Source organism: Pseudorasbora parva, chromosome 20, assembly GCF_024679245.1.
Source record: "Pseudorasbora parva isolate DD20220531a chromosome 20, ASM2467924v1, whole genome shotgun sequence".
Classification (NCBI taxonomy): Eukaryota; Metazoa; Chordata; class Actinopteri; order Cypriniformes; family Gobionidae; genus Pseudorasbora; species Pseudorasbora parva.
In genome coordinates, this window is record NC_090191.1 from 31177506 (window position 1) to 31191470 (window position 13965).

Genomic DNA, 13965 nt, shown 5'->3' on the forward strand with positions numbered 1-13965 from the left:
TGAGATTCGACAACCGTTATTAAAATATTATTAAAAGATTTTGTTAGCATATTGGGTAATTGTGTGTGTTTTATTTGTGATGACGCCGTGAAACATGCCAGATAGTGCTATTTTCATGATTTATCAAATTTTTTATGTGGTTCAGATACAATAATTTTGAGTTTCTATTTATTAAGCAAATTTCCTTCATTGTATCAACTCAAATTTTTTATTTCAATAAACTCAAATTTTTAAGGCAACCAGGTTACTTACTTTTTTAAGTTAAACCAACAAAAAAGTTTCACAGTGTGCTGAACACAAAAGAAGATATTTGTACAAAGATGTTCATTTAAGGGTGCCACCCCAGCAAGAAGCTGTTGTACCCCTAAAGGTATAATTTTGTATGCATGAATCATTTTTTCAGAGTGCATAGTACAACCAATTTCTTAACTTTACTGAAACTGTAACAGTATTTTATTTATCATTATTTTATTATTATGTGACCTGTTGTAGGCTATATGCCTATAATTTATTTGAATTTATCTTTTTTTTTTATTATGTCATTGTAAAACGTTGACAGTATTACATGCAAAATGATGCCATTGAAACTTAAAATGGAATTTAAATAGATAAAGACAGATATAGATAGACCAATAGTGAGAGAGAGAGAGAGAGAGAGAGAGAGAGAGAGAGAGAGAGAGCGAGCGAGCGAGCGAGCGCTCCCTCTGGTCAGTCGGGCAGGTCCAGATGAGTCCTGTGTCCTCATCTATCAGCTGTGGGGACTTTTGCTCCAGCGATTTTCCTTCAAAACTCACACAGGTATCAGTGAACATTCAGACTTCACGAGCACCTGGCGGCTTGTCTGAAGCTCTGCCTACGAGGGCGTGGAAAAGCCGGGAATTGTTTTCGACGCTGGATTCCCAACATCGCCACATAGTTCTTCGGATTTCCCTAACAAAGTGTACTGCCTCTCCGGCAAAAAGCAAGGAATACCGCTTTTTCTACTAGCTGCAGTGATCTATTTGGGAGACGAATAATGTAAATCTTTCTTCGCGATCGGTCTCTGGCAGTTTACGAACAGAAAGCTTGATCTGCCATCGCGAGCTGTTTCTCCAGAAAGGTGAGTGTTTAACTTTCTGTTTGTTTCAACTGTGGGGTTTACATTTTTCAGTCGCGCATGTTTGTAAACGTTTAAAACAACGTCTTTTATCTTTATTTCCTTCGAGTTTTGCGCGTTACATCAGACTTTAACTGTTGTCGCTACGTTTGGGAAATTCTTGTAACCTTAAATGAAATCAGAATAAAGCAGTAGGCTAGATGTGATTTGAGAGGATTCACAGTTACCGCTTTCGAAGCTTTGTAACACTTAGTACAACTCGAACGTCTCATTGGCATGCAACTTTGTAACGTATTGTTTCAGTTTTACGTTGATTGTTTAAATATGTAAATGAGCGATAAATCACGCGCTGTGGTCGCGATAATGTGGAAAGATGTGCGACATCGATTAGCATACGGTCCTTACAAAAAAAGTTGTCTACTATGGTGATATTTTTACCATGGTCTTTACATGTATTCTTGGGTATACTTCCAAGAATACCATTGTAGGCTACTGAGTAAGTTAAGATGAGTAGCTAGTCTAAAACACTATATCCACAAAAATAAAAACTACTATGTTTAGCTACATGTCAAAACATGATATACATAATACTTTAGCATGGCTTCTATTACGTTTTTGAATTCAAACATTTGAGGTCGTAAAGAAACAAGAATTTCGGGTTTTCACATGTTTGCATGTTGCTGATAGCCCAAGTTAGATAAATAAAACGGCTCTCCTTTACTCCTGTTTGCTTTTTGTAAGGATGTTTGTTCCTGTAAAATTGTGTTGATGCTTGACATATGCTTTCTTATGTGACTGACACAATCACACACAATATGCTCTTTAGTGATGTGAAACAAGTTTTTAATGATGGGATATTTAGTACTACTATGTTGTGTTTGACTGGCCGTGAACCATTTGTCACATACAGCTCGAAGAAAGCACTGCTATCTCTGTTCCTGTCGTCATCATTTGACGAGTTTCACTTACCTTCATTTCATTTTCTTCTGGCTTGTTTATTCTCCCAATTACACCCAGCTCTCATATTATACAAGCTGTTGTGATAAAATCAAGTGTAATGAGGTAATCAAATTTCCCTCTGCTCTGTAATTGGATGGCTGCGTTGCTGTTTTTATTGCAGTGAAGTTCATTGCTGCGAATGTTACACAACTGATGACTTTGAATGTTTGTATACAAGTTAAAGGGATATGGTAAAGTTCAAGTCCAAGTGTAGTGGCAGTGTACAAGTAGGCGGCAACTTGGAAAGCTCACCTGGGTGGTTATTCCAGATTGACTTTGGCAACCAATGGCATAATATGCAATAATAATAGTTTCTTGGAAATATTTCCATCCATTCTGTGTGCTTAATCCTTATTCATAAAACCCCATCTTAACCACAATCCCAACTACCTCTTCTAATTAAAAAAATGTAAAATTTTGATTTAAATCATTTCAGTGGGTTTGCATGAATTTGATGACTGTAATTAGTAGAATATTGGCTCCACTAAGGGGTGTCATTAACAATTAAAATGACTTTTGTTCATCCTTAAATTATAAATGAAGATATTTTTAATGAAATCCGAGAGCTTGATAGTCTATTCACCCAAAGCTCTCAGGAGACTTGGATTAAACCGCTCGATTCATATGGATTTCTTTTACGATCTCTTTATGAATGTTCTGACGTGTGAATAGACTTTCAATGTGCTCGTAAAGTCTGACGTCTGACTGTTTCATATGCCAAAAGCAAACAACAAACTGTGTTAATATACACTCTCATGTGCTGTGAAGCTACTGAAAAATCATAGCTTCATACTGAAATCCCAGATGGCCAGACAGTGGTTCATCTTTTATAAATCGTTAAAATAAGGGTGCCTGTGAGCCCAGAGTCTGTAGTGTGCACTGCGAGTTTATAAGAGCTTAGCTTAAAGGCACAATATGTAATTTTTCACCGCTGGAGGTCGCTTATTCAAAACAAAGGCAAAGCTTGATTTGTGCCATGAATGACCACTTCCGCCTTTTCAGGCCATGTGTGGGCTAATGCTGCGCTGTTTTATTATACTGCATACATTATTTGAGCGTGTTGAAATTTACGCTCGGTGGCTACCGTGAGACACTTGTTGCTCACTGCACTAAGCGCTATCTTAATATTAGTCATGGCAAAACATGGTACTCGTGGTAAATCAAGAAAACAAGATTTGAGCACTAAGGCCGTGTGTCCACCAAAGCGTTTTTAGCCAGCAGAAAACGCTAGGCGCTCTGCTGAAAATGCCTCGCTGTGATCACTTGAGAGCGTTTTGGGAGGCAGGGTTTTTTGTTCTTCAGTTGAGACTCTTTGCTTGTTATGATACGGAAAATCCGCGGAAGTCTTACTAATTTCACAGGTAGTTTGTTTCTGTATTGATTCTATATAAAACTGCAGATCCAATGTAAAGTATTTGCTCTGGCTTTTGTTTTAAATCATTTTGTTACGTTATTATTGCATGTTTTCATCTGATGACGACACGCAGAATGTGGCAGTTGGTCTGTGTAGTATTAGTCCCGCCCCTCCTCCACTGTGATTGGACGGCTGAGTGAAGAGTGACAGTGATGAGCGCTGCGTTTTACTCAAAGTTGAACATTCTTCAACTCTCGGTGACCAGTAAAAAACGCTGAGCGCTCAGCGCTTGAGCGTGAAATACTCGCTCAGTGCCTCGTTGCGCTCCAGGCGTTCTAGAAAAACGCGGCGCGCTCATTGAAAACAATTGAAAACGCCAGCCAGCAGCGTGAAAAAACGCTTTGGTGGACACACGGCCTAAGACTAACTTTGTTGAGCTAGCCTATATAACAATGAATCATTTTCTGCTGATGAATGTATTTAAACATTGCTCATCTGTCTAATAAAACACAATTGATTAAATTGACAACTAATTAAAGTTGTGTTTTCATGGTTTCTACCGTAAATCGAATGTAACGCGGGTATGATGTAATTGATAGGCGACGCATGGACACAGCTTATATCTCTGGATTTAAGCATTCTTGGAAACATTTGGCATAATTTAAGTACGCAAGTCAACAAAATATATAACATTGCTTTGGTGGTATCTTACATATTGTGCCTTTAAATGTGCAATATGCATAAATAGTGCTCATTGCTGACCGTTGAGATGGTATTCTTACTTGAAACGGTTTGAAGCTTGGACCTGGAAACTATTCCATGCATAATAAGTGGATGGAGGGACAGAAATCTTTCAGATTTCATTAAGAATATCTTCATTTGTGTTCTAAAGATGAACAAAGTTTTGGAACAACATAAAGGGGAGTAAATGATAACAGAATTTTCACTTCAAACGTCCCCTTTAAATACTATGTGGAAATATTTAGAAACTTGGAGCCCTAATTATTATTTGAACTAGGTGTTAATTAAGTATACTGTACATAAATGGGCGTAAAACTTTCTTAGCATTCTTCCGCATGAGAATGATCCTGTAGCTTGAGTGATTCAGAGCAGGAAGTCATTCGCCCCCCTCAAGGTCAAAGATCAATGGTCAAAAACAGAGAGCGTGGAGCGAGAGAGTGCGCTCTTTTTACTCCTCTTTCTTGCTCCATTCTTCTCTTATGAGCAATGGCTGTGTTTATTTGTGTTTCTTATTGAGGAACAAGCACGCAGTACACAGTGGCCTCATTCATGCATTTCCTGAGGACTTTGTGTGTTTGTATTTGTTCATGTCAGCCATAAAACATGGACGTGGCTCCTGTGAGCCTTGATTAAAGAATCATGATAATCATGTGAAACCCTCATCTTCCTGTTTTGAGTCACTGGCTTGCGTCTCAAAAGGTCTGTGATATTAGAGTGTTGATTGTTATGAGAGTGATTGTGCTGAATAATTGGCATTAAAAATAGGCAGTGCTTTCAGCTGACAGTGTGTACAGGTTGCTTATGCAACTCCAATGATTAACTTTCTCTTTGTGTTGTGTGTACACATGAATTTTGCATAATAGAAAATAATATGCTTAGACATTATGCTGAAACAGATCTCAGAACATTGACTGTTCACCCAAAAATGAACATTGTCATTTTATTCACCCTCATGTTGTTTTTAAAATGTATGATTTTCTCCTATGGAACGTTAGAAAAATGTAACTGTTGATCTTTGCTTTTATTTCTTCTTTATTTTTGCTTTTGAAATCTTCTGAAGCCATACTTTTATTGAGATTTTTAGTCGGCGTGTTGATGTTAAGAAATGGTTCAGTCTGATTCAATAAGTCACATTGGTTTATGAATTGGGCCGATACATTGAAAATAATTTGATAATTTATTCATAAACTCTCTTTAAGGTTGATGTCAAGGTATTGTATAGCTTAGACTTGGAATATATTGCACAAATCATATGAACTGCTTTTATGGTGCTTTAATCTTCTTTTTGGAGTTTACTTTCCCTTTAATAGTCTTTTCCCCCCAACATATAATCTTAATGGCAATGTGACGGGATCATTAGGTTATTGAGTTGAACTTGAGAAAGGAATCAGTTGTATCAAAAGAGCGATTCATTCATGAAATCTTGTAAACTCTCATTAAGGCCGATGTCAAGGCTTTAGAAGACTGGTAACCATTTTTCTTTATACTTTTATGGTGCCTCCAGGTTGTTTAGGCAAGAATATTTTTAAATATGCAGCTTTTGTATTGCACAGAATAAAAAGAATGTATAGAACCACATGGGCTGGGCGAATTAATAATTACAGTTTAATTGAATCTTTATTATCGTTCTCATGGACATGTGATTTTGGCCCATATACATACATATTATTCCAACATATAACAACATAATACTGAAATGGTACATAACACACAATCTGCCAAACGTTTCTGCCAATCTATAGTACCTATAGAGTAGTATTGCATCCTCCATATCTCCGAAGAGTCTTTAGTTTTTTTTGTCATATTAATAAAAGACATACATAGACACACTGACACAGAGCTTTCCTTAAAGGAAGTGTATGTAAGATTGTGGCCAAAACTGGTACTGGTACTTCACAACAGTGGGTGTTTTCACTAAAGTTTCACAGAAACAGTAGCCTGGTTAAAACCAGATCATTCTCAGTAGTAACTGAGTTATGATCTGGCAAAGTTTCATAGACAAATCATTTCCTAGGGGACGTCACCAACGGACGATGACGTATGCAGAGCGATGGAGAAACATCTGAGACAGCAATTCTGTTTTTGATTTTGAGGAAGATGTTGCAATGGCTTCTGACGACTTGCCGTTGTTGTAAAAGAAATATGATAATAGCTGGTGTCCACCGCCACTCCTTCAACATTTTTGCAAAATTTGGAAAGCCAAATAGAATTTCAGACCGACTGAGACATCTCGTGTTGACAGTCGAAAAGAAAACATCAAGCTCTGATCGCATTTGACCCCGTTGTAAGGCATTTGTATTGCGATTAGAACACGATTTGCAATATTTTGAAAATAAAATAATATTGAGGAGTCTTTGGAAAATTGTCTCACAAACGTTATTCAAATTCCGTCGTCACGATTACCATATCTAGTGTGAGGAAATAATCACAGAAATGCCAGATCCAGAGCTGCTCTGTTGGTGTTAGCACATGATCACACTCCCCATCCTCCTCATCAAAGTAACCGGTGTAATCCACATCTGGTAGCCAAGTGTTGTTCTCTGCTCAGGTTTTTTTTTTTTTTAAAAGAAGAAAAGTTTAAATCACTTAAAACAGACGCTATAGCTGTTTCGAATGAGTGATGTTCCGTGGTGGCATCCTGCTTCACCGTCGCTGCGCTGTCGTCATCCTGTAAAGCCCGACCCAACGTTTCTGATTGGTGCTGCGATTTCGACGGATTAGAAATGGGTTTGAATGTGCTCTTTGCCAGACTACTTGCAGAGCAAATCTAAATTTGTTGGAAGTTGTCTGGATTTTCCCAGGCTATAGAAAAAATGGCTTTTATTTCAAAATTATAAAAAAAAAAAAAATGATGTAAAAACCATACTAACAATATAAGTAAACCTCAGGAAACATTATTTAAAAAAAACACGCCATGGGACCTTTAAAATAAAAGTTTGGAGAAATATCCCTTTAAGGTCAGCTAACCTTTGTAGACCCATATGTTCTAGAACATCCCTCCGCAGGTTGCTCTTCTCTCTGTCAGATTTTGCAATCGCAGAAAACATCTTGTCAATCTGAGAAAAGCGCTTCAGTTCTGAGTCCTCATATTTTGTGACGCTAATGGTTTTCTATGGGCTCTAATTTAGGCCTATGTCACGCTAATGGATCTGCACTGGTAGATTGTGCCGAGAATAATGAAAACGCTGCACAAAGGCCGATGTCTTATCGAGAAGCCGCCACTTTGTCACAATGTCTGATACAACCTCGTTTCCCCTCTCCAATCAACGTTATTTAATACAGAATGTGGCTTTCGGGCATCATATTTAATTATTGGGAATGAGGTGGGGAGGAAGTGTTAGATGGAGACATGCCAGGGCATGTTTATGATGTCCTAGAGCGCACGTCTTCTGGGTTTGGAGCAGGCAGATTCGTTTGCTCAGTGCTCACTTCACCCTTCTTTATCAGGAGACGGCTTGGGTTTATTTCAGACTTTAGTTTAAACTGTTGGCCTGGACTGTGCATTAATGTTTGTTATGAGAGATCTTTTTGTTGGATCATTGGTTTTTGTGTCTATGCTTAAACATTGTTTATATTCAGTCACATACTTCAACAGTCATTGATTTGTGTTTGTGTAACCTCATGGGTGCCCTTCCCTACTGTGAAGGCATAGACCTGCTTTTTTGAAAAAGTTACACGATATAAGAGTTCAGAGTCAGTATTCAATCAATATGGGTTTTTCAACAACTTAGAGAGTAGAGTAGCTGATATAATGCTGATGCTAATACAATGGCAATAGTGACTCGAAATGTAGGCGCAATATTGATTATTTGCATTATTTTATTGGTTATCGAAAATGTTTTGCTGTTTGATATCGATTCAATTTTTAATTGTGGGGCCTTCCTAACATACATTTACTCAGTTAATTCTCTTTATTGACAAGGCTGTTGGTTCATTTGGCTTAAAAATAGCAGAATCTTTTAATTGGCATTGGCTGATACACTGTCCTGCAGATAAATCAATGCACAGTGGCGGTCTACAAATGAAGTAAATGGTGATTCAAGATCAGTACAGCTGATGTCTTAAATGAACTTCAGTTGATTTACGTAAATCAGGACATTTCCTCATTTAGCTTCATCTTAAAGTGAATTTTTAGAATAGAAACTCATGGTATTTGGACTTTGTGTAAAGGTCAGTGTCATCAACACTTCTGTTTTGCTTGTGCTAGTTTCTGACAAACTGGATCTGTATGTCAGCCCTCCATCCTCTGTACCATGACTCAATAAATAGGCATGTGTCAGCTCTGTGTTTTTTGACCGCACGTGCCATGTCAATGGGTGTGACTTTAGTGCGTGTGAGGGTGGGGACGGTCTCTAAATTTAGCGGATCATATTAATTAGGAACTCGTTATCAGTGTCATGCGGAGAGGTACTGAGCGAATTGTCGCAATAATATCTCTGGCGCATTTCAGGGTTCACGCGAGAAGGCCTCTCAGCTTTTAAATGGTTTGTTTAGGAACCTGTCACCAACCACAGATCCATTAGCTGCCCTTGTGGGATGTTTTGGCAGGTGTGTACATTTTCTGTCAGGCTGGGAAAAGTGTGTGTGTGTGGCCAAACACATGGGTCGTGTCAGCAGGTGTCAAAGAGTGTGTGAGGTGAGATCACACTACTTCTTTTGCATCGGATTGACAGCTAAGTCTCATGGGGACACACACATGATGCCACATCCCCCAATTTCCTGCTGTGCCTCACAACACATATGGAGCCTCCCGCAAACCCGCAACCTGTCACCCTGTCTGGCTGTCTCTTTCTCCGTAGGTAACGTCTGACAAAAGCTCATAATGAACTGAAGTGGCCATTAGAATGATTGATTGCTTCATTCATTCATCTATTCACCACCTTTATTATGCTAGAAAGTGTATTTAACATCACGACATGATGATCTTTCCTCAAAAGGACGTGTTTAATGTAATCACGATCGGCATTAGGGTTTATTGTTTTGTCCGGGAGTAAAATGACCAGCGTCTTTTACTTTTGAATTCAGTCTGCAAGCTCTTCGGGGTCAGGTTACGCTTCCATGAACGCTAAATCTCTTTCAACCAGAAACATGAGGACTTTGACCCAGGTTTTACAACGTTTCACAATCCTAACAAAAGTCCATTGACTGAGCAGTTATTGAACAAGGTGCTTGTCCATACAGACTCGCTCTGTTCTCTGACTGTTTTAGGAGGCTTCCAAGATTGAAACTATTGCTGTAATGAAGACCCTCCAACTGAGTTCTCCCTTCCAGCTTGCTTTTTATTCAGGGTCCTGAAAAAAACACAACAAGGACATACTCCACTCGCTGCTTGCCAGGAGACTGAGAGAAGGAGAGAGGTGGCAACATCTATTCATCTCTGCCCTAATGTCAGTCAAGTGCTTCTCATTTGCAGAACTTCAAAGCAGACGCTGTTTTTCTGCATTTAGCTCCATCTAATTTGGATGATGAATGCACTTGCGTAACGGTGCGACTTGATGAACCGTACAGGAACTTAACAGGAGCCGCAGCCGTGCAAAAATGGCACGCACGGTTTATATAAACATATCCTATTGAGTCATGTAGGGCTAAATCTTGAATACACAAAAACACTTGGAACCGTCCCATGGTCTTCGGTCCTGGCCAAAAACGAGGCCCATATTGCTGATTCATGTGGTCTTTGTATAAAAGGGTGGCTTTTTAGGTTTTATTAAGTCATTTTTAACATTGTGAAATGTTACAGAGTTGATATTGTACAGTTTAATTTGACAACTGCAAGCCTTGTAGCTATCTACCTGTCTATCTTCCTGTCTGTCTATATCCTTTTTCTGAAATGAGTGTAGTTACCAAAACGTTACTGTTTCTTACACAAGCGACCCCATGACCTTGTTCAAATATTCATTCACATATGAATTATTGTCATTATTGCTGTATTGTAACTTTTAAGTGTATTTTGCCACATTTATATATAAGCTGCTTAAAAGACTTGCTAGTTGGCCTTTTGTGTCTGTGATATGTAGCGGTGAATTGCTCCTCGATAACATTGACACAGCGGGATTTAATTCCTCCATGGGCATCAGTGGTGGTGCTGTTAATCCTCAAACAGTCCAATTTCCTCACACTGAGCTTTAATTTTAATTATCATCTTTAAAATACTGCTAATATTTTGTCCTGCTGCGCTGTGCCAGTAGCCTTGAGCTGTAGGATATTTCCTCTTCCCTTTTTTCCTGGGATCAGTAATATTAATTACGGAGACGGGCTGCTTTTGGGGCTTAAAGCATGATGATATGTATGTGTGTGTATTTAAAAGATTTCATAAGTTTGCAATCTTTTGTCCTGTTGACTAAGAGAGACGCTAATAACCACAAGCATGTTGCAGGCATGGAATGATGAGATTAGTGTTTGTTTAAATGCGTGTTTATACGTGTTTATCCTTGGGAATGTGGGGGAAGGAAGGCACATGAATAACAGCTGGAGACGAAGGTCATTTAAACATCAACTGTCAGATTGTGAGGTATTAAGGAGGTGGAGACACAGCAGGCCTGGTTTTCATGGTTGCAGATGATCACTGTATGCTGACAGAAGGGAAACTCCCACTTGGATTCCTGACTGGAATGCCTCACTTTGGAAGTTTTGGAAATTTAGGAAAGGAACTGACATAGTAATACACTAGTAATCATTAGCAGTGAGTCATATCACTGTCATTTGCCTGATTGGGGTCTTGTAATCCTTTAATGATAAGCATGGCTTCTTTTAAGACCAACTAGTCATTGCAAAAGCTGTCGACTAGCCAATATTGAAAACATGTTGTTTTCCTCATCCCTACTTTAAAGCTTCATTGATTATCTATAAACCCTTTTGATTTCTAAAGGGAGATCGGAACAGAGAGAGAAGAGATGGAGTGCTACTAACTTGGGAAGAGAATGACTTGTTAACTGATTGACCTTTATTGCCTCCAGTTTCATTTAATGGTCAGTAAATCATCTCGTTCTTCCTGTAGAGTGACCTAGCACAGTTATGGACTTCTGAGAGTGTGTGATAAGTATGTGCTTCACTGTTCATTTTGACATCTCAATGCAGCACAAGCAGAACGGTTATGCACAGGTCAGAGATGATAATGCATGACACAAAGTAAAAATATATAAAATAAATAAAGTATATGTATGTTTATATGTGTGTGCTATTATTTTATATTGTTACATTGTGTCATATGTATATAATATAATATAATATAATTATAATATAATAAATATAATATAATATAGTTGAGTGGTTTCTGGCCAAGTCTTGATGGCTCTGTTATCACTCCACACAAATCCGGTTTGCTTTTCAAATCTAATCTTTCGATTGACTGAATGCCCGGTCATTTTGCAAGTCATGAGGAAATCTTTTCATTGTTTGTGTAATTAATATCTGTTGCATTTTCATTAGTTGTCATAGTTGCTCTAAATATACAGCAACTCCTCTTCTTTTTGTTTGATGTTACCTACAACTTAATAATCTGATCTGACCATTCAGAGCAAGACATGTTCCAAAAAAGCTATTAATTGAGTTTCAAACTGATAGCTTGCATCAAATTTCAAGTGTTTCTGTGCTCAACAAAAGTGACATTTTTAGAAAAATGTACTACCTAAACATATCAATGTCTTTAGATATGGTTAGTTAAACAAGTAGTAGCGCACCTTCTCAACAAGCCATGTCATTTTATATTGTATAAATGTACAATTCATGTCCGTAGCACAAATAATACAGACCGAGTTACGTTCTTAAATATAATACTTGTGGTTTGAGGTTTGTTCAGATCCCTAACCCTAAGTATGAGTACTATTACTAGTGATGCCTTTATGTTTGAGGTCTGAATCTACTGTGGCATTTCCAAGTAGAGCTGGGTGGGAAAATTCATTACACACACACACACACACACACACACAAACACAAACACAAACACAACACACACACACACACACACACACACACACACACACACACACACACACACACACACACACACACACACACACACACAACACACAGAGTTTTTTTTCCATGGGCTTCAGAGATATAGTGAACAGATAATGAGCGTGTCCACATAGATGTGTATGAGAGAGAAATATGAGTACATGTGTGAAATGGAGATTTAACCAATTTCACGTATAGATGCTCATATATAAACTGCATAATTTTGTTGCCTAAATGTGTTCTGTGTATGTTTGTGTGTGTCGGAGTCTCTGTTTCAGCTCATGAGCTTAATTTCCTGTGCGCTGGCTTGCTGCCCGCCTGATGTTGGCTGGATGCCTTTCTATTTCCTTCTCTCCCTCTCCCTCTCCCTCTCCCTCTCCCTCTCCCTCTCTTCTGCTCTCTGTCATTCTCTTTCTCTTTGCTTAGTTCCAGCGCTGACCACAGCTTTCCCAGAATTCCATGAGAGTGTCCCAGCGTTCATCAAAGTGGCCCACTGCATCAGTCTCTAGCTGTTAAACAGAAACAAATGTCACTACTGCTCTCGGAGGCCTGACCTCATCTCTTCCTACACACACACACGCACACACACACGCACGCACACCCAAAAGATGAGATTCTGTTTGACTGACTCATTCAGCAGAAGCCGGCTACGCTGTGGCCTGTAAAGTGTAAAGTTCTGTTTTTACATACAAAGCTTGACCTCAGTAGATAATGTAAAAAGCTTAAAAAAATCTCCATAGTTTCCCCTCTTTCCCCATTCTTTCTTTATCAGTGTTTTCTCCATTGCACAGTATGTACCTCATGTCACTTTGTTCAGGTAAAAAATCAGCAGCAAGTTAAAGGGGGGGTGAAATGCTGTTTCATGCATACTGAGCTTTTTACATTGTTAAAGACTTGGATTCCCATCCTAAACATTTTGGACGTTTGATGGAGTATTTCTGAGTCAAAAATACTCCTTCCGGTTTCTCACAAGTTTCGGAGAGTTTTTTTTGAGTATGGGTCCGCTTGACGTCGATAGAGCGGAATGTCCCTGTATGGGCCGTGGGGCTCTTCTCCCAGAAGGGTGCACGCGCGTGACTAGATGCCCGGCACCCATAAACACTGCTCTCAGGTGCAGAAGATCCACTCGTCCGTGCAACACGTCTGTCGCGCCGCACTCCACTTTATTCCTATGGGTGACATCAAGCGACTTCAATGCTTCAGCACAGCATTCTGGGAAGGCAGCGCTGCATTTGAACCGATTTGAACGCAGAAATTACGGGAAGCGTCACTTAATACGCTTCGGTCGTGTCGCAAAAGTGGATCTCCACGGTCACTGCTGTCACAGGACATCAGGAAAACAACAGTTACCAAAGAAGTGTGTTTTTGACGGAGCGGTCCCAACGATAAAGGTTCACGGTCCTGCTTTGGAAGCAGGCGGTGAGTAAAACTTCTTCAAATGTCTGTTGTTGGCTATCGTCGCGTAAGTAAACATCAGTAAACAACACGATCGTGTATAACGTTAGTTAATTTATCAATGGAGCATGCGATCTATAGTGTGTTTAAATACATTTGTTTAGCTGACCAATATAGGTGTCAGTTTGTTTATTGTAAAACCACCCAAAAATAAACCTAGCGTTCTCACGAAGCGTGCTTCGTCATTCAAATGCGCTAACGGTTACTCCATTGTTGTTCTATGTATAACGTTACTCTAGTCTGACGTGCAAAACCGTTTTGCTTGCTACTGCTAAGGTTTAGTCACATAATACAGATCATATCTGTATTAGTTGAATCTGATTGATAGCCATGGTTTATTTAGGGTAGCGTTTTCTTCTCCACG

General features: G+C 39.0%; 1 protein-coding gene across 1 annotated transcript in view; it reads left to right on the plus strand.

Moving 5' to 3' along the window:
- Nucleotides 1–721: 721 nt before the first annotated feature.
- The window catches only part of plxnb2a.1 (plexin b2a, tandem duplicate 1), a 127458-nt gene continuing 114214 nt past the window's right edge, over nt 722–13965 (plus strand). The window contains exon 1 of the mRNA XM_067428598.1: nt 722–1099. The gene's annotated coding sequence lies outside the window, so the exon portion shown is untranslated. The remainder of the gene's footprint in view (nt 1100–13965) is intronic.